Source organism: Euprymna scolopes, chromosome 11 (genome assembly GCF_053919585.1).
Source record: "Euprymna scolopes isolate OS-2025 chromosome 11, ASM5391958v1, whole genome shotgun sequence".
In the NCBI taxonomy this organism is placed as follows: domain Eukaryota; kingdom Metazoa; phylum Mollusca; class Cephalopoda; order Sepiida; family Sepiolidae; genus Euprymna; species Euprymna scolopes.
The window spans coordinates 149746835-149769272 of NC_136492.1; positions in this window are offsets into that span (position 1 = coordinate 149746835).

A 22438-nucleotide genomic window follows, 5' to 3' on the forward strand; every position below is an offset into this window, starting at 1 on the left:
TCACTTGCAAGTGGCACTCTTTCGAAAATAGATAAATAGATAAATAATAAAAATAAGAACGTCATCTGTTATCGTGCTAAAAGAAGAAAAAAATCCTGCTCACGTGATTACATGTTTTTTTAAAAACATTTACATAACCTTTTTATTTTTCTTTATATATCTGTTTAAGCTTTTTTTGTCAGTGTACTAGAAGGAATTCAGTTGATTACAACTCTTTCTGCGTGTTCTTTACATTACAATAGTACAACCATGAATCCGACGGCGCAATACTACACCGTTTAATACTGTAAAACTGAAACGAACCTGTTCTGCTTGAAAAGGGTGCCATTTTCTTCTTATTCATATTTATACCGATCCTTTCTTTAAAATCTAAAGTAATTACGTGTTTACTTTTTTAATATCCCATTTTGTTGTTTCGGATTATTTTACTAAAGTAAGTAAAGCTTCATTATTTTTCAAAACTGTTTTTTCTTCTTTGTTTTTCGATATTTCGTCGATATTCTTTAATAAGAGTGTTTAGCAGAAAAGTCAGCAAACGACTACCCGAAAAATAAATATACAAGAAATAAATGTTACCACAGTCAATAAAAGTTCAGTTCATGGTTTTGTTTTGTTTCGAAATAGTTTCTAATGCTCTTTACTTGAAATAATTTCAGCGAAACCGAAATTAAAACGAAATGTGAGGCGATAACTACTTAAATGAATTTTTATATAAACTACATATGCCATAATTGTATATTCCTCAAGCACAAAATAACGGAAAACATTAAAATATGTTTATAAATATTCCTTTCGTTGACGGAGCTCTCTTAAATTGTTAACACAGAATGCTCAGGTGCCCCTCCTTCAAATTGAAAACGGGGCTCTCCATTTCAAAGTCGCTGCCATTTTGATTTTTTTAAAACCGGTTCGTGAATTAAAAAAAATTTTTTTTTACAAACTACTTAAAAATACAAACCAATGAACTTTTCTATCATAAAAGTAACTTTTATTGACTATGGTAACATTAGTTTTTTGTATATTTATATCATTATATGCATATATAACATTTTCTCTTTGTAAGGAAACATCATTTTGTTGGTCACTCTTGGCTACGAATGGAAACAAATTTGATATAAAAAAATATATTTTCGCGAAAATTATCTTTACTTTCATCATATTTTACTTAAGGTAAAATTTTTGAGTATCAAAATCTATCTCTTTACAACCCCCTCCTTTTCATAACCTATCATACTTTCAACAATCACAGTCCATTTTCTGCAGGCTGTTTTTGAACCCAGTCAACGACGGGTACTTCTGCTAGTATAATATTAAAAAAAAAACAAGATTTAAGTAAAACGGATTATAGTACTTAGGCGAGTCTCAGTTCTCGTAAGAGAAGGGATAACAAAAGTTTGGTCGTGCCAATTAGTCAAATGAACTAAACAGTTGCTAAATTCTAACAATTACATATTATACTATCACGAAAACATTTTTTTTTTTTTAAATAGAGGAACATTTTATAAAGACTTGATTTATCGGATGCATATTTTTAAATAGAATTTGAAGAGAAATCTACAGAATTATTCATTATAAAATCACATTGAAAATTTTGCACAAAAGGAATACAATGTCTTTTGGTAAAAAAAAGACAATTACGCCAGAAATATTTTAACAAACAACGGACAACATGCTGAGTGACTTAGATCATTATGAAATCTTGATAAAAGGGGGAAAACAACCAAAATATTGAACATCTACAATTAAACTTACGGCAATAAAATTATGTCTTCCCAGCATGTGTGTCGACATTACATGCTGTTTTAGGATTTGCAAAATATTACAGTAATTTCATTTCAAAAATGGAATGCCCACATTAAGAGATCCAGTAAATAATGGACAATTGATAATTCCCCCACTATCCAGTAACCTTAAGATTGTTTGCACAACAACTGAAAAGGCAAATCTGCTTGCACAACATTTTGCTTCCAATTTCACTTTAGACCCAGCAGGCCACCTCTTCCCAAATTTCCCTTTACGAACAGCAGCCACATTCGATGATCTGAAAATCTCCCCTTCCCTTGTTCGTAATGCCATAATAAATCTAGACATTTCAAAGGCATGTGGGACCGATCTCATCTCTGCTCTAGTACTAAAAATGCTCTGCTTCAGATGCTTCAGTTCTCTCCAAGTTCTACAATAAACGAATCTTGCTTTCCCAACTGCTAGAAAATTGTTTCTGTTATACCAGTTTACAAGAATTTTAGCGAAAAAAAAAATGACCCATTCAATTATCACCCCATTAGTCTCCTCTATCTCTTTGCCAAAATCTTTGAGTCTTTAATCAATGAAACACAAGTCTGCCACCTCACAGGCAATAAACTTTTATCCGACCGACAGTATGGATTTAGACAAGCCTGTTCTACTGCAGATATCCTAACTGTAATCTTCGAACGTATATACCAAGCACTAGATAAGGAAGGAGAAGCTGGATCAACAGCCCTAATGCATTTGACAGAATTTGGCACGATTGTCTTCTCATGAAAATCAAATCGTATGATATTGCTGCACGTATACATTAATGATAAGGAAGGAGAAGCTAATGCATTTGACAGAATTTGACATATGACCTATTTGTCACGCATTATAATTCTACTAAAGACATCTACGTTGTGAGTGAAAATAGTAATTTTGGATTAAGGTTCATTTTACGAAAATAAACGATAGCTAAAAACAGTAGCACATGCATCAAGAACGTTATAGAAAAATAGTAACTCGGTATACTATTTGCAGTAAAAACAAATCATAATTTTTTATGAAAGATTTTGTTACTTCAAAATAATTGCTCGAGTGATAACCGGTAAAACTTTTCATTTTTAGCTGACTGTTATGTGAATGTTATCAAAATAATTAACAGAATAAAAATGAAACTAAAAGAATTCATGGATCGATCTTGCAAGTATTTAAGTTGGGTTAGTGTGAATCAATGGAACGTACCAATAAATACGTTTTTTTTAATAGCATAGAGACAGCTTCAAATATAACACATAATTTCAAGACGGAACTTAAAAAATGTTAGAAAATTTTAGTTATGTTTAGGAACGTGTTTTGAAAGAATAAGCTACATTTGAATCAAACAAAAAACAATTCACAACCGAATTCCCCCCTCAAGTATCCTTTGCATCTCAAGAAATAATTGAAAAGAAAAACAAAACAAAAAACAAGTGGATCATTTAGAAAATGGAGTTTTAAATAAGATTTGACGAGTTGCACAGTTTATCTCGATAAAAAAAAGAATAACACAATTCTAGTTTGTGCTGTTGACTCAACTGGATTAAATGATTGTTTAACATTTTACAATTACTCACTGTTTTGTCGTGTGATATTTTGCTCGTTCTTCTTGCTCGACTAAATTTCTATGTTTAAAATACAATAGACACTATTTTCATAGAAATGTTAATAAACTCATATTTGCTGCGTGTTAATGTTTTTTTTTTCTGTTAAAACTTTTTTTTTTTTGCTATCCAGAAAAATATCAGCTTTACCAAAACATTTGTTGCTTCAACATATTTCTCAGTTCGTAGAATTTCCACGGTTTAGACGTGGTGCATTTAAAAAAAAACAAAAAACAAAAAAAAAACAGAAGAAAACCGCCCGCAAAGTGAGTTGGATGTGTTATTTTTAAGCTAGTGTCGGCATGGTGTTGTTAATCTGGTAGCAGACGAAATGAACAATTAAAAAAGAAAAGAAAAAAACAACAAAAAAAAAGACATTATTTGGAAAGTAATGGTAATAAATGGCTTTTGCTAAAACAGAAAAGAAAAGAAAGAAAAAGCCGAGTCAGATTTATTTATTTTTATTTGTTGCTGTGACGAAACTTTCTTATTTTTTTCCGAAATGAGGGAAACCCAAGCAAAGCACCAGGATTTCATTGTTACCACCTTTTGAGGCGGTAACGATGGCGGTAGGGAGGTGGAGAGACGCTGCTTAAGAAAAAAATATATGCTAGATAATTAGATGATTTTTTTTTTTTGAATTCAGTGGTTATTTTTTTTTTATAAACGCATCCTTTTATTTACGAACTTGTAGGGCTAGCCGACATTGCTCGGGGAAAAATGTTATATAACTTCTATCCTTCTTTTTTCCGCTCGCCATTTCCCCTCTTTCTTTTTCGCCTATTACTCTCTCTCTCTCTCTCTCTCTCTCTCTCTCTCTGCATACACACGCATACAATCCAAATCGGCGTAAGAGAAATAACACTGAAAAATTCAGTTATTTCCTTTTATCTATTGGCTTGAAAACAGACATGATAATCTTAAAATATGTGTATACGTCTTAATAACATTATGCGATATAAATGACCAATTGACACTCAAATAGGAATCGTTTTTTTCTGTTAAATTTTAGATAATATACGTCTAGCGTTACGCTGATTAAAAAGTACCAACTTTGTTGTGCATTTTTCAAGTTTTAGTAACAAATACAAACTAACATTTTTTCTATATATAGTAGATATTTTATATCATAGACAAAGGCTTAGAATTTTGGATTAAAAAGAGTTTTTCCTGTTCTTTCCAGTCAATTGTAAGGATTGCGATCCATTTTTAAATCCTAAATTAAAGATACAACTCCTCCTCTCATCCAATACGCATATATATGGCCGACACTTACTCGCCTTTTACTCGGGATATTTCGAGTACTATAGCTTCATTGTACCCCCTTAAGCCAATAAACATAGTATTAGTTCATAACTCACTGTAAGAAAAAACAAAAATAAAGAGAAATCTTCACGACAGAAAGAAAATATTCTACACATAAAAAACATGAAAATTGATTAAGTAGTAGTATTTTTATATAAAAAATACTTTAAAGTGATCAATAGGAATTCATACAACGGTGTACAAGCTAATGTAAAACTATTTCTGAAGGATGTGTTTACAATGCCCCTTTATGTTAAGAACGACTTTCTAAAATCTCGCCAATTTGAATTATTTGGAATTATCCCCCTTGTCTTGCAAAATGACGTCAGCCGTATTTGACTTAAAAAAAAACTACTTGATCAATTTACGCGATTTTTGGTATACGATATATTTTATTTCCGTCTAGGGTACGTACATCATAAAGATTTTATTTTTATTTGTTTATGGAAGTGGGGGTGCTATGGACTTTCACCAAATATATGTACGTGAAAATTTAGCTGAAATTCTGTTGAATATATCTTTCATCCATTTGATTGAAAGGAATATTAAAAGGACATATGATTCGATAAACAACGCACCCAAAATACTTTCTCGGATTGTTGGAATGTTCTTCATGATAGTCAAGAATACGTTATCGACAATCAGTTCGGCAGAGTCTGGGCTATATTTGAGTGGCTGATAATCTTGTTTCTGTCGGACTGAGGTATGCTTCTGTGCAGTTCTAGAAGGCCCACTTTTCTAGTGTTTACTTTCTCTCTTTGAGAAGGGATTTAATTTATTGCCACTCGCTTGCGGCACAGATTCCTGGAAATATCGGACGGGCTGCTCATGCCTTTTTGTGGGTCAGAGTACATGCGCTTTATGCACTGGCTTTTCAATCCCCGCGTTCCAACTTTGTGTCATCTTTCTGCGGTGAGAGGAAGGTAAATACCCACTTGATTTCGGTTGAATATCGAAATGTAATATCTGTTCGATCTTCAGTCAATGTAAGAGAAATGCTTTTAAACTGAGGCAATTTTTATTTGTGTTCAAATCCAGTGTGCTCTTTTTAGGAGTGGGGTTGATTTTTTCCCCCAAATTAAAAAAAATAAACAACCTTGTAAACAAATTTGCCCTTGTGGGGAAGCAAATAAATATGGACGTAGCCTATCACAGCTACAAGTAAAATAAAGCCACCAGCAACAACAGAAAAAAAAACAAAAAAACGAAACTTCCCATCTGGTTAGCTGCAGCAATGGACAAGGTGGGAATAAATGCAATTATATCTCATTATTTATCTAAATCAGTTTATTATACCAACTACTAGTTCTAACATGCTCGATTTTATTGTCGGAACTTGTGAGGCTGCGATGTGTTGGGGGGGGGGGCTAAGCCTCTCCCGCGATGGTCTAGCCAGCGTCCATTGTCGACAATTGCACTCACTCCTCGCGCTAAATGCCGCCATAATATCTACCGTGAAAGACGAAATGGCTAACCTTAACGAGGACGAAAATTGACAGCAAACAGTGAAATGGATTCAATATTGTCCGGATCATTGTCGACTATCAAGTGCATTCATTGATTGTTCGATTATACAGATTTTCAAGCAAATAATCGCTTTGAAAAACGTATTGAATGCAAAATTATCGATTATTAAATAGTATTTGAGATGCACATCGGTCCCCTCTCCTCTATGAAAAAAAAAACATACGAGGTGACTTCAGTAAGTTTCCAGACTTTTTCGAATAGGTACTTTTATTGGTAGTACACACATGAAACTCTATTCTCCTTTAAAGTAATCTCCTCCGGCTGCAATACACTTATTGTAGCGTTCCAACAACTTCTGGAAGGTCCCATAGAAGTCCTCTTGTGTGAGCGTGTTAATGACACTCGTCACAGACTCTTTCATCTCCTTAATTGTCTCATAATGGCAGCCTCTAAAGTTTTCCTTGAGCTTAGGGAATAACCAAAAGTCACAGGGAGCAAGGTCTGGACAATAGGGAGAGTGAGGAACTGTCTTGATGTCCATCTTGGTCAAAAAGTCTGTGACAAGGATGGAGCATCTTTAGGACAAACTTCATGCAAATCTTCCACATCTTTATTTCCTCACGAATAATTGTGTTTATAGTTCCCACACTGACATCAAACTGTGCACTTATTGTCTTTATAGACATACGATGGTCCTTATCCATGAAATTCTTTATTTGGCCAATCAACTCATGTGTTCTGACTTCCTTACTCCTCCCACATGTCATATTATCCCTATTTTCCTTGAATCTCATATGCCACTTAAAAACGTATGTTCAATTCATGCAAGATGGCCCCAAAACCGTCTGAATCATTGCATACGTTTCTGTGGCACATTTCCAAGTTTAAAACAATTTAATTGCATATCTTTCTTCTAAAGTGTCCTCACGTCCAGATTGCATTTTTGAAATTTACCAGCTGTGACAATCAGGCTTTAGTAGATTGTATTCCAATTCCTGCTTTAGCTGTTCATTTGAATCTGAAATCATAGAAGTCGGTCAGTCATCTCATAAAATGTATAGCAATAACATAACGAATTTTCAATAGTCTACAACAATTTTAAATGTCTGTACAAAAAAGAAATCTGGAAACATATTAAAGGCACATTGTAAAGAAATTTTGTCGTATACCAAAAATTGCATTTTTTTTTTTTTTTTACTGTTTTCACCATAAACCAGGCAGAGTTCCACTATGTCGTAAGTGGCTACTATTTGGGATCAGATTTGCAGGAATACTATCTAGGGAGTTGGGCAGCGAAATTTCTGTTCACATTACACTTGAACTTCTGCATGTCAGTACAGACAGGGAAGGAGGGGCCTGGAAGGGAATTTCAAAGTCTAGCATTTCGAAGAAGCTATTTTAGTAGAAAGCTTTACAGCATCTAGGGATCTACAGTGTAGAGTAGAATTTTAATGCTTGTCTGGTTTGTCGAGGTATTTATATCGAAGGGGTACTCGTGCTTTGAGTTCACAGAAGCACTTATCATTAAATGACTTGTTAAACAGGCACAGGGATGCCACATTTCGGTGATGGGACAGAGGTTTGGCCGACAGTGTGGGACCTATTAGGTAGGCTACTTTTTTTTTTAAGCCCTATCTAGGAGCGAGAGACTAATAGCAGATATGCCAACCCAGATGTGACAACAATACTCCATGCATTTCTAGAGATACGGGATACTTCCAGGTGTAAGTAACCTTCTATCCTGGTAGATAGAGCTCATTTTCCTCGCAGCAGCCTTGGCAATTGACTCAATGTATTTGTTCTAATTCATGTTGCTTGTGAATGTTAAGTCTAGGATCAAGTAGTTTCATTTTAAAATACGAAAATCAAAATTTCTAACTAAACTGCAAGCCACAATTTCACGACGAACCATCTTGAAAACAGTCTGAAGGAACAAGGGAGATAACTACAAATAATTCAAACTTTTGTGAGATTTTAAAAGCCATTTTAACATGGAAGGGGGCGTTGCCAAAACTTAAATTAGTCTTAAAATGATTTTCTTTATCAAAATAAAACTACTTGATCAAGTTACGTGATTTTTGGTGGACAATAGTTTTCTTCTGTCCTGACGACGTACATCAGACAGCTTTTTTATTTTTATTTTTTCATAAGGAATGGAGTCTAGACAAGGGCTAGTGTTTCTTTTTCTTTGAATTGACGTCCTGGAAAAACCCTGGATCAATTAGGTTTCGAAGATCTCATAAAATAAACAAAATGAAAGGGATCACTTCGGGTCGCCACTGATTTCTTCCGGTTGACTTGCGCACAAACGAATAATAAGTTTAATGAGTTTGACTTTTTTGATTTTTAATATAATGAAACATTTATTAAAAAAAAACCGTTGATTAAGTATTTATTCTTGGTGCATTTTGAAGGTAATAATAATCAATAAATGTTTACCTTTTTCAGCTCTACGGCGTAATGACATCAAACATTGCCTCCTCTCGTCGTTTGAAGCCTCCTTAAGTACAAGTATGTGTTATCCCCTCAAAATAACATGTCGATATGTCCATGTCATTGTTTCAGTCCAGCTCAAACAAAACATTATTCATTAATAATTTGATACCCTGCTATTCAACAATAATAACCAATAAATTTTTTATCTTTTTCAGCTCTACAGTTTAATAATATCAAATCAATAGTTGCAATGACACACGTGTATCATTTCCAGACCTAGTTTTTTTTTTAATCTGTTCCTTTGTAAACAGTTTTCTATTCATTTCTTTCTCTGATGGTTTCTGAATATTGTCTGCAATCTGTTTTCTAATGCATTTACGAATTTAATGTCTCTTAATTAAATTCACTTATAAATTAAAAAAAAAACTACTATTTATCACTAACGCTAAATTCATATTTACAATTTAAGAACAATAGTTTTCTAATATATTGTTACGAGAACAAGTTGCCTGTTCTTGTAAGTAAAAATGAGATAGGATAGACCGAGAATTCGAACCTGGAAAGCTAGGTTTGGAATTAAGATTAAGGAGAATTCCGATTGCTAGTTTTAAAACAAATAGCAGATATGCTTGTTTGAAAAGGAATTCGATTGTTTAGAAATGTTATTGTGAAAAAGGAATTTGATGATTCAATTCTGTTTATGGAAATTGAATTGAAACAAAGTCAGTTAGAAAAACGAATAATAGCAAATTTAAACATATTGGAAAATAGGTTAGTCGGAAAATAGGTTAGTCGGAAAATAGGTTAGAAGAATTTGCGTTGCAGATGTGTGTGAACAGTGCACGTGAGTTCAGGACCACGTGAGTTGAGCACATGCTCGGACATGGGGGAACGAGACACGTGAAGCATGTCCAGGTCATGGGATCGATCTGCACGTTTTTTGGCCATGCGATGACGTCATGGCTAAGAGATGAGTTCTCAATATAGTTAGCTAGTTTTAGTGAGACAAGGAGACAGCGTCTTGTGTAGTGTCATTCTCAACAAACAAAGGTATTGTGAATCATTTATATGAACTTTGTGTCCACTCATCGTAATAATGAACTTTGTGTATAAACCCCATCCTTAAGAAATGTCTCCCTCTCTATCAAGAAATAATGACTATCCCCTCCTATGATAAAATAACTGATCCCTCTCCTAATATATGTTATAAGAACCGATCCACCCCTCTCCTAAATATATGTTTCAGAAACACTCACAGAAGGTACAAATGTCTCTCTTAGATCCCTCCCTCATCGTGTATTACATGTCCGTGTATCTTTAGAATGTACCCCGTCTCTCTCTCTCCAATCTGAACACACAACTATATAATATAATATTCCCCCCCCCTCTAAAGACCCCAGTATGCAACAATATTATTTTTACTAATTCATTTATTTATTCATTTTATTTTTATTGGAATCCTTGGAGATAAGTAATTTGTGTATTTAATTATTTATTAATTTACTAGCAAAAGTACCCGTCGTTGACTGGGTTCAAAAACAGCATACAGAAAATGGACTCTGATTTATGAAAGTATGATAGGTTATGAAAAGGAAGGGTTGTAAATTTGGGTTGAATTTAGGGGTATCAAAACATAAGCAAAATATGATGAAAGTAAAAATAAAATAGATAAACCCATAATTTATTATACCATGCCTGTTCACACTGAAACACTTGTCACAATATTCTGTGGATCTATATTAAAAAACCTTGTTAAACTTTGTGACATATTTCCATTCTATGGTGATCAGGTGTGAACGAACACCCCATAATTTTATTATACCATATTTCTTCAAACTGAAACATAATTATCAAAGTATACTTACACAGATAGATATGAAAAGTCTTTATTAAAGTTTGTGCCTATTTCCATTCTATGGAGACCAGGCGCGACGCAGACCCCACAATTTTATTATACCATCCCTATTTAAGTTAAAACATACTTATCAAAGTATTATTATGTACATTTATATCAGAAACACTTGTAAACATTTTTTTTAATTTTAAAATTTTTTATTTCCATACTTTGTGGACCAGGCGCGAACGCAGACGCCACAATTTTAATGAACCACTGTTCTGCCAGATCAAACATACCCATTCTTGTGTCTCGATACATCTTCTATCCTTATATATAATCAATTTTTTAAAATAGTCAAACATGTAGGAGCCTATTCGTGATCAGACACGCGCGCGCGCACACACACATACACACACACAGACACACACACACACACGCACGCACACAGAGACATTCAGCTTTATATTATAGATTTAATTGCGGACTGACTTCAGGGCCAATGGTGCAATGAATAGAGGCGTTAAATCTCTACGGTTTCAGGTGAGTATTATCTGAAGATAGCAGTTTTAATCCTACCCAAAGCAGGCCAGAGGATTAGGTGGCCAAAACCGTAATGAGACAACAACTATGGAAAACAATAATTATTGCGGATAAAGTTAACAAGTTTATTGAGATTGTCGGACTGACTTCCTCATCTTGGTTGTTATAATCACAACGTTTCGGCCGTTTTGCCCTCCGGCCTTCACCAGGTGTTTTGTATCGAACTGGGGAATCGTTTTTTAGGAGTCTCGAACCCAACCCTTTATTATTATTACGGGAGTACCGTGTTCGGACTCCAGCTAGGCTCTGGGACATAGTTGCTGATTCTCTGTTTTGAATGTTACTTTTCACTGCCTTCGTTCAGGATTGAACTCAGCACCTTTGGGTAACTGTAAACTTTGATACAAACGGTTCCCCAGTTCGATACAAAACACCTGATGAAGGCCGGAGGGCAAAATAGCCGAAACGTTGTGACTATAATAACCAAGATGAGGAAGTCAGTCCGACAATCTCAATAAATGAAAACACCTCATCTCAAAAATACAGACAATTACTAAAGTTACAAGACTCAGCATTCCTATCCCGTCGCGGTTAATCACCTGAAGAAGGCCAGAGGATGAGTTAGCCGAAACGTGGTGAAACAACAACAACAATAATTATGAAGATGAGGATAACAGTCCGCAAATAAATAAATATGTAAACAATAGTTTTTTTAATATATTAATCATGTGTATGTGATTGACGTCATAGTCAATCATTTTTACTTTGAAAGATATGATTCTTGATTTCCCCGAGCAGCGCCAGAACACGGATCTCGTTAGTATTTTTTACATTTATGTTCATATCTAGATTTTATATATATATATATATATATATATATATATATATATATATATATATATATATATATATATATATATATATATATATCCCATTATTGCTGCTAGATTAATTTATCTATATATCTATAAAAGTGAGAATGTGTGTGAGGATAATTCTCAACCTATATACTCAATCAATTTTTTATCTACAGACTTGAACTTTCGTATATAGGATATTCAGATATGTGGAAACCATTTTTATCGGTTTTTATCCGAAAAAGGGCTGCTAAGTGGTAAAAATTTAATAATTGGTGCGTGTGTTACAAGAAAAGGACATTTTTTGAAAATTGGGAAGGATAGGAATGTTACAAGAAAAAGGTCTGTCCCCTTTTCTTGTAAATAAGAAAAAAAATTTAGATATGTGGAAAATGAGATTAGGATAAGCCGAAGCTCGAACCTTGTAAGCAAGGTTCAGAAATAGGTTTAGAATTGGAATGTTAGAATTTCGTTATTGTTAAATTCCATATAAAATAGTTAGACATTGTTTTATTGTAAAAAGAATTTGATTGTTCATTCTTTTATGAAAACTGAATTAAAATGGTCAGCTAAAAGAATGAACAATACAAATTAAAAATATATTGTAACAATATAAGTTAGGTTAAAAAATAGGTTAGTTGAGAATTGTACATTTGCAGAAGTGTGTTTTGGACAAACATATGCGTGAGTTGGTCACGTTTGAAACCATACATCTGACGTCATAGCAGAAAGTGAATTTCTTAATATAGGAGCTAGGATTAGCAGATTAGAAGAAGTCAGGGAGTCAGGCAGCCAGGAAAGGCAGTCGGAAAGAGTTGACATGATCAGAGGAGGGTTCCTTTAGAAGCGAAGGGAGAACATTTAACCATGTAGTAACGAATTTGAATTCCTGACGTCATCATCATTTCAACCGGTCAAATGAAATAAAGAACATCATCATCGATTTTTGTAACTGTTGTCTTCGTGTCGTCATTCAACAATTGAAGGTAATGTGTTCATCATCTTAATATGAACTTTGTATAAACCCCTTCCAAGTAATGTGTTCCTCCCCCATCATAAGTAATGATTCTTCCCCTCCTGTGTTAAAAGAACTGATCACCCTCGCTCCTCGCTAATATATGTTATAAGAATCCACAGAACTGCAAAATGTATAAATGTCTTCTCTCCCCCCCTCATCATTGTTATATATATGTCCGCCGTCTCTTTTGAATGTGAATGTCCCCATCATATCTCTTTTAATATGAACTCAGCGTCATCCACCAATATGAAACCACCTGCTATACAACACGTGAAGGGGGTCGTCGGATTTTTATCTGTTTGCTGTTTCACGAATGCACATGCGTGAATAGTTCACATGACTGATTCAATGTGTTAGGAATGCAGGTTTAAAAGACTTTTTAAAGAACGTGTCAAGCTGGCCTAATGGTTATCGTACTTGACTTCATGTTTTTAGGTTTTGGGTTCGATCTCAGTCAGAGTATTTATTTTTTACTTACTATATCTATAAAAGTAAAAATCTATGTAATGATACTTTTCAACCTATATACTTAACAATTTTTTTATCTAAAGACTTGAAAGAAATTTGGTATATAGGGTATTCAGACACGTGAAAAAAAATTGTAATCGATTTTCATCCAGAAAAAAAAGGGCTGCTAGGGGGTCAAAATTGAAAAATTGTCCTGGGGGGTGGGGGAGGTCATCAGATTTTTATCTGTTTGTCAACTGTTTCCCGACTGCACATGCACGGTCGTGAAACATGACAGATTCGTTATGTTAAGAATAAGTAAATTTGTAAACACTTTTTTTAAAAAGATTGTGATAAGCTGGTCTAATGGTTATCGTACTTGACTCACTGTCTTTAGGTTTTGGTTTCGATATCAGCTCGATTATGTTTTTTTTTTACTTACAAAAAATGAACTGTTTAGAAAAATCATAATACTCGCATGCACATATTTCAGTTTCTTTCTGCTTTTTTACTTCGTTTTTTAAAAGAATCTAACGTTATGTTTAATATCTGTTTAATTTTCTGTTTGTAATAAATAAGAAATCTGCATTTATTAAAATATCTTACGATCGGGCAACGCCGGGTGGCCTACTATTATATTAGTCACGTCTTCAGGAGAGCGAGAAATAAATCATAGGCAATTAGGACCATTCTTAGCTATAAATAAATTACTGGCAAGGTTTCGTTTTAATCTCATTTTCCTGTCTTTACTAAGTTAAACTTATTTTTCTTGAAAACCACAAGCAAATATTGGAATGCTAGTTGAAAACTATTACTCTAGATACTTCAGATCATGAGTGCAACTTAGTCCCGGAAGCTTCTCAAAACATATAGCTTACCCAAGACGAGAGCCATTCATTTCAACTGAGGCGTGATCAATGCTGGCCTTCGAAGTGTTGCCATAGATTGCGACATTTTCTGCATAAATGTCTACGCATGATCTAAGAATGTGATTTGGGAGATCATTTATGAAGATCAGGAAGAGAGTTGGTCCCAGGATGGAACCTTGAGGGACGCCAGCGTTAATACTATGTTTCTGATTTCTGCCTATCATCGACTACTTTTATACTATCAGAGCGAAAAGATTTAATAATTGAGAGGACATTTCTAGCTATTTCATACCTGGCGATCTTTTGAAGTAGATCTTTATGCCATGCTTTATCAAAAGTCTTCGATATGTCAAGAGCTATTGCTCTAGAAACCAAACCCTGTCGAGAGGTTCACAAGCTTGTATGATATTGCAGTTCACAGGCTTGTGTGATATTATAGTTCAGCTGTAGATCTTGTAGAACGGAAACCATATGTGTTGTTTTGATATGGTACCCTTGTCGTTCATATTACAAAAGGTAAATGCGTGTTATGAGTAGGGAAACAATGAGTACCTGGTAGACCATTTATTATTTATAAATGACTTACAGTTGTATGCGAAGAACGAAGACTAGGTAAGTATGCTTGTAAGGCCTAGTAATGATATAGGTATGTAATTTGGCATGAAGTGTGGTATCCTGAAAATGAAAAATGGAAAATTAGTTGAAAGTAAAGGAGTAAAGATTTTTAATGAGAAAATGATAAAAGAGGTTGGAGAAGAAAGATACACATACTTAGGAATTGCGGAATAAAATAAGATAAACTTAAATAAAGGAAATAATAGAAAAGACTACGATTCGTTCTTAGGTCAAGATTGAATGGAAAAAATATCCACATCGAACACATTGGCAGTAGCTATACTTCGATATGGGGCGGGTATTATTCAATGGGAAGAAAATGAACGGAAAGATATAGAAAGGAAGACAAGGAAAACAATGACAATAATTAAAGCTCAAACAAACATTTATTGATTGAAATAATCATCATGAGAATCACTTTTGCCAACGAAAAACTATCTATGCCAGTAGCGTAAAAATCTTGCGTTTTTGATACTGCCTTTCAAGGCGTTTTTAATACAGCCTAGGGGGTTTTAAACATTTCTCACGCAGAAAGTTGTCGAGATGCTTGAAAAAGTGATAGTCGGAACGTGAGAATTCTGGATGAGGCAGAATTTTGTAATCCAATTCGTTCAATTTTGCAGGGTCGATTTCGCAACGTGCGGCCGGGCATTATTGTGGAGAAGAATTGGGCATTTTCTGTTGACTAATGCTGGTGTTTTCAAAGTTTCTGATGCATTGCATCTATTTGTTGACAGTACTTCGCCGTAATCGTTTCGCCTGCATTCAAAAACTGTAATGGATACGACCGGTCGCAGACCACCAAACAATCAGCATGGTCTTTATTTTTTGGTGCAACTCTGGCTTCGGGAAGTGTCGTGGAACTCCGGCGGCGTCTAATCACTGAACTGAGCATTGCCGGTTGTCGTGAAAAAAACAAACAAAAACACGTTTCATTGCAAATCACAACCCTGTCGAGAAATATGTTCTTGTTGCGTAAAAGATAGGAAGTTGATATTTCATAACTGTGTCTTTTGGTTGTTGTTCAATGTGTGAGGCACCCATTTATCAATTTTTTTGTTTTTCAAATCTCTCTCAAGTGGTTGGAAATCGTCGTATACGTTAAGTCTAATTCAAAAGCAAGTTCTCAAACAGCTGTGTGTGGATTGGCTTCGACCAAGGCTCTTAATTGATTGTTGTTTACATCCGATTGCCGACCATTACGCTCATCATCTCCAAGACTCTCGTCGCCGCCACAAAATTTCTTAAACCATCATTGTGCTGCGCGTTCAATAGTGGTTCATGCTAAACGCATCGTTTCAGCAGCTTTTCGGCCTAGCTTGAATTAAAATAAGAAAAGTGTGCGAATTTTTTTTCCATCTTGTATTCAACGGTCTGAATAGACAATTGTTTTTAAAACAATTGTAATTTGAACGATTTGATAGAACGATAAACGCCCTTTAAAATGATATATAAAGTAAAGTTATTTGAAAATACATCATTTAAATCCAAATTAAAAATTCCGCAACAACTTCCTTGTCAACTTAATAATACTTGAGTTTTGCCTTTAAAAGTATGATATGGTATAAAACAAATGCCAAACAAACCAATATTATTTGACCTGGTTAAATACTTATCTAAATATGCCAAACAGTATTCGCAAAGCAATGTCCATCATTGTTGCTTTCTACTTCAACTTGTTATGCGTGAGTTTAAAAAAAAATATTTATAGAGTGACTGCTCGGCCATTTTCTGTGTATGTTGGTTGGTAAGAATGAGAGTAGACACAGGCCAGCTACACAAATACACACAGCAAATCGAATTAATTGACATATCGGAACCCTTCGGAACTCATTTTAAAATCTAAACGAAAACTGCTCATATCGACAACCTTAATTTAATCTAACACAACGTATTCTTTTCAGGGACGAACGACAAAAATACATAAAGAATCAAAAGGAAATAGCATATTTGGTTCTTTCGATCAGACTGTTTGGAACATGTCGATCTGTTATATAAACACCACGAATTCGGCTCAAAACAACGAAAAAACCCTGAAAATCAGATTTGTTAGGAATTTAAAAAAAGAGGAAAAACTATAACAAAAAGAGGAAATAAGTTGTTATAGAGAGGGAGCTTAGTAGAAAAACAACAGACAGGAAGTTGTTCACCAAGGAACACAACGGCAGTTTAAAAAGGATTGTTAATCAAAGTGTGGCAGTGATTAATATATTTAGAGGTAGTTTACGGACAGAAAATGAATTTTTCGACAGTTTACGACAGTTAGGAACAGTTTTTTTTTTTACGAAAATTGAGGACAGTTGTGAGTTTCACAGTTGAATGCAGGTTGTGGCTCGGAGCAAATTGAGGTGAGCTGATATCATCTGACGAATACGCTCTCGATGGAAGATATAGATGTGTATGTCAGCGCTTAGACGGTTATTTCCCGCGATTGTGTCACACATGCCGAACTGACGTTTACAGACTGTTTTCTGCTGAGTTGTTTCATTTTTTGTACTTGTGAACGGGGTAGGGTCGTGGTTACACAATTTAATGCGATGTTTTTCTTTTAACCACTATGGCAACATGTATTAATTTCTTTGGTGTAAATAAAATTATCGCTTGTATATTTACTAATTCTGCGTTTTTCTTGCCGTGCATTTCCTTACGTCATTTCTGTATACATTATTTGAAAATGATAAAATATCTTTATACCATAATTAAAATGGTAACTTCACAGATTCTACTGCATAGGATATTTTTGTTCCTCGGTTACACACATTATTTAGTCTAATCTTCTGCCACCACATATCCTATGAGATATTTAAAAAAATAATTACACACGTTAATGAGCAAACTGAGGCAGTGAAAAGCAAAATGACATATTTATTGAAAAGAATAAATTTGAATTACCTTTTAAACGCCATCGTTGAATGTCTTCGCTATCTTCGCACAAGGGTTTGATATGAGGATAGTTCACTACAAGTAAGTCTTAACCAACTATTCAAAATAACACAGTATTCGAAGCCGAAATAAGATCCCTACCTATACGGCTACACACTGGCTCATTCGATCGATGATGCACCTTCTCATAGTTATGTTACCGTGTAGTTAGGTCGAACGATCACCAAAAAATAACTGACTCGAATAGCTATTCTCTTTCTTTGCTTTGTTGAGAAACGTGCCCCTTTTCATTTCTAAAAGATTGTTAGAATTTTAATAGGAAAGTGTTAAGTCAATATATCTCAACCAATGAAAATCGTTTTAAAGTGAAGATCTAAATAGCCGATGCGAACTTAGAAACTGCCATGAAAACGGAGGCAAAAAGAACACGTCAAGACTCATGTACAGGCTTTATCGCCTCGCGTACATTTACACACGCACTAACAAGAACAAGATAATTACACGCATACTAACACAGTGCCACCTGATCTAATACTCTCACACGCATATTTACACTAACAAATATGTAGAAATATATAATCCTTAACTCTCGTATCTTATATACCGAATATTCTTAACCAAAACACGAGTTGTTATAAATTTTTATAAATGTTTCTGACTAAAAAAATGCTTTTTTTTTTCTTTTTGTAAACTTGTAGTTATATAATTTTTTTGTAGTTTAATCATGTTTTTCTTAATTTTTTCATTTATAAAACTATTCACGTTAAGTTAGCTGATAACCCTAATATTCTTCATTTTCCTTGTTCGCTACAACGTAACGTTTATGAACAATTTATTATTAATTGCTTCTTAATAATACTCAAACATGCTATCATCGTCCAAAAATGTCCCTTCAAGGCTAAGAATTACGCCAGATATTGGAATCTTCGACGTTCGGTAGACACATTGATAAACCAAGTAACAAGCACTATGGTGGGCATTTCACCAGACTAGATGAATTCTTGTTCTGAAATTCATTAAGACCAAGTGACCACAAGTAGATTATAGTAAACTGGTCAGTTGGGAAGAAAAAAAATATTATTCTCTTCTTTATTAACTCAACGTTTCAACCGTTATTAACTTATTTGCATTTGAAAGGTCGGGATGAATCTAGATTAGACATTCAAATATCTACGTATCTCACGTTTGGGAAATTTAAAGAAATTATCAAACCGTTTTAACATAGTTTTTTAAGCTAGGTGACCTATTTTTTGATAAAATACACGTAAAGGTTATTCGCCATTTGTTCAAATGGAATTAAAAAAATATGATTCCAGATTTCTTTTTTTTTTTTTTTGCCAATAAAAAAATTTGTAAATAAAATCATCGCAACTAATAAGTTGCATATTTTTCATATAGAAATCAAGTATTTACCTCAGAAAGAGACACCATGATTTACGAGAACTTATTGAAGTAAAATGAAAACAATAAAACCACTAATGAAAGCCAGTGTCGCAAATGATGCTTAAATAGAACTAAGACTGAAAAGATAACGAAATACAAAGGTCTTACGTACGAAATGAAAAAAAAAAAAAAAATGAAATCAAAAACTACTCAAGGAATATTTCTTTTAACGAAAATCCCGCCAAACATGACATGAAGCCATTTGATGTAACAAGCTAAAAAATACTACTTCAAAGTAAAAACCTTGCCAACGATAAGTGTTAGATGGAATAGATACTGACCTAGAACACAGCAATTTTTTCCTCTTTGTCAGAAACCTCGCTCATTGAATTTGAGTAAATCCTAAATATTCCAACTAAAATAGTATTTGGAGTTCAAATAAGATCTCGTCGTATTGAGAGGAAAATCTTGATTGAACATTTGGATAATAAGTATATCATCTAGAATACAAGTGTTAGCCATAGGAAAGGGCAGCTTGATTTCTAAGAACTTATATTGAAGTAAAAAAAAGGAATTATTTTATTTAATTCCTTTCCAGAAAGGTAGGCACAAGGTCGTGTGAATTTGATGAAATTGTTTACGTGGAACGAACTGAACTCTAACTTGGCACACCCAGGTTTATAGCACGTGTCATTAACCATTTAACCACCGTCATGCCCAAAGAAATAAAAATGTTATGATTCAAACGCATTTGGCTTGATTTTAAGGGCAAAAGACAAAGAAATACACAATTGTAAAATACAGGGTGGAACGGTAAAATTGTCGCCCTAGAAAAAAAAAAGATATGATTCCATTTCTGTTTTATGAAAACCGATTTCCCTTTTTTTATTGCAGACCATCTACTAGTTGGCCAGTTGTGTACAAATCCCAAGACCGACAGGATCTTTCTATCATGTCTGAAAGTGACACAATTTTCAACGAGCGATATCGAAGATGCGCCACTGTACAACCCATGCTCTCTACCGATCTAAGTTATGACAACAGGGTCATTGCCAGAAGCCTCAAAATACATTGCTGAGTTGCCACAAATAACAGGGACGTACCCAGGGTGATGAAAACAAGTTTCCGGCCACGGTTATGGTCGCTGGTGCAATTTCAAATGAGGGGCACATCATGCCACCTCACATCATCGAAGTCGGCTTGAAAGCCAGCACCAAAGTGTACCTGGATGTGCTGAAGAGTGTGGTGATCTCCTGGTGGCCGCTAGCAAACCCTGGATGTGGCAGCTGGACTCGGCGCCGGCCCCCACGTTCAGACAGACCTAGGCTTGGCTTCAGAAGGAGTTTTACGACTTTGTACCTTTCTCTCACTGTCCACCTCCTTCCCTGACCTGAACTCGCTGAACCACTTCGTTTGGTCAGACGTCGAAAATATCACCAACCTGACCGCCAACAACAGCAAAGCCAGCCTGATCGCCGCCATCCATCGAGTATTCGCCGAGCTCTCGCGTTTGTGGAAAAGCATGCTCCCAGTTCCGGACCTGTATCGAGGCGGTAATTGAGGCTGAAGGCGGCTACATTGAATAGTGTCAGCTTTACTAGATGATCAAGTTACCTGAATTTAATTTTTCAATAAAAGTTTTAAAATAAAGTTGTAGTGTTGTTTTTTTTAAGGGTGACACTTTTATCGTTCCACTTTGTAGAAGGTCAAATAATGAAAGTAGACCATCATAACGAAACAGGAAGTCATTCGATTTCAAGGTCTTCAAGTTGAACAATTAGATGCGATCAGTCGCAATCATATCGTTTTATTACTTCAACTAATGACGTAAGTGGTGGTTGTACATCACCTCGTAAATTCGTGATTCGCAAGTTGTTACGTGTTCATATTAAACGAAATTAAATCTACATGCTATTAAAACCTTATGATGTGTTTGTTCGGACGTAAATAGAAAAATGCAATTGATACCCTCTCAAAAAAAAAAAAAAAAAAAGAATGGGCAGAGTACACATTACTAGTCCTTTTTCGATGTCAGTACTCCAGTTCGAATCCAAATGTAAAAATCATTTAGACTTACATAAGTCTAAATGATTTTTACATTTGGTTACGTATAATGACTTTAAAGAAATTAATATACGATATTAACATAAAAAATATAACAATTTTTTAAAACCCAAGTGATATTTCATTATCGCTAACCTCACAAAACAGGTATTCTGCAATTAGTTCAAAGTGAATAATTTTTAAAATATAATTTCTGGATTTGAATGTATAAATTTAGGAAACCAATACAAATAGAATTGTTTTTAATATTTATTTATTTATTTATTTAAAATCAACGAGCAAGGGGGGACCCGATGTTGCCCGCGGTTGAATGAGAAGCGATAAATGTTCTACACTTCCAATACTTTCGTGGTTATCAAAATTGGCGAAATCGACGGTTTTTTTCCAATCAAATCGATGGATTGCCTGTTCTAGTTGGCGACCAGCCACGGTGTACCGAGACGAAGCTTCACATGTCTCTCCACAGTGACATAGTTCACAATGTTACCTAGATTGCATTGTAGAAAACCTACCGTTGATTTTATAAACTTATTTTTATATAATGGCTTGAATTAAAGTTTAAAATTCAAAAGTCAATCATACTGTTTCTATTGTACTTTAAACAGAAACATTCATTTCGAACTTACCCCTGTCTTATCAAAAGGACCAATCGTTGATTTTTATACGCCATGCCCGCCTGCTTATGCGGTGACAAAACTTTTCAAATGCCTTTATGATGTTGTTGTGTAAGGGTATTAACTTTGGTAAAAACCAGACTTTAATCAGATTTTTTCGATTATCGATACTTATCAGAAGCATTTCGATACAAAACCCATCTAAAACATTCCCAGACCCCTAAATTATATTTGTATGAAATAAAAAAACAATCGGCCCACACATAGGAAAACACAGACAAAATGCGTTTTATAAATACAGATTACTAATTTTCAAGCAAAAGCAGTATGCATCATTGCGGCGATGAGGCATGGGTGAAGTTTTTTAAATAGTAGTGTGCTACTTATTAGATTGGAAACTTTTTGTGCTTTGTGCAATAGAGAAAGACTAGTGATTGATGCAACACCATTCTATGCATAGGCGAATAGTATTTTTCGTATAGGATACTGTCATGTGTGATCTCGACATTCTTGACTTATTTGTTTATTATGAATCTAAACCGAATTTATGGGTTCCAATCTCAATATTCTCGTGCGACGCCATAAACTTTTTAGTCGATGAAGAGAATATTTTCCTTCTCATCGTTTTCAATTAAATTCCAGAATAACGAATAATCACTGCACTTGTATACGAACTGTTTTTGTTGAAGGGAGATTGCCATTTCTATTACGATACTTATAAGAATTATG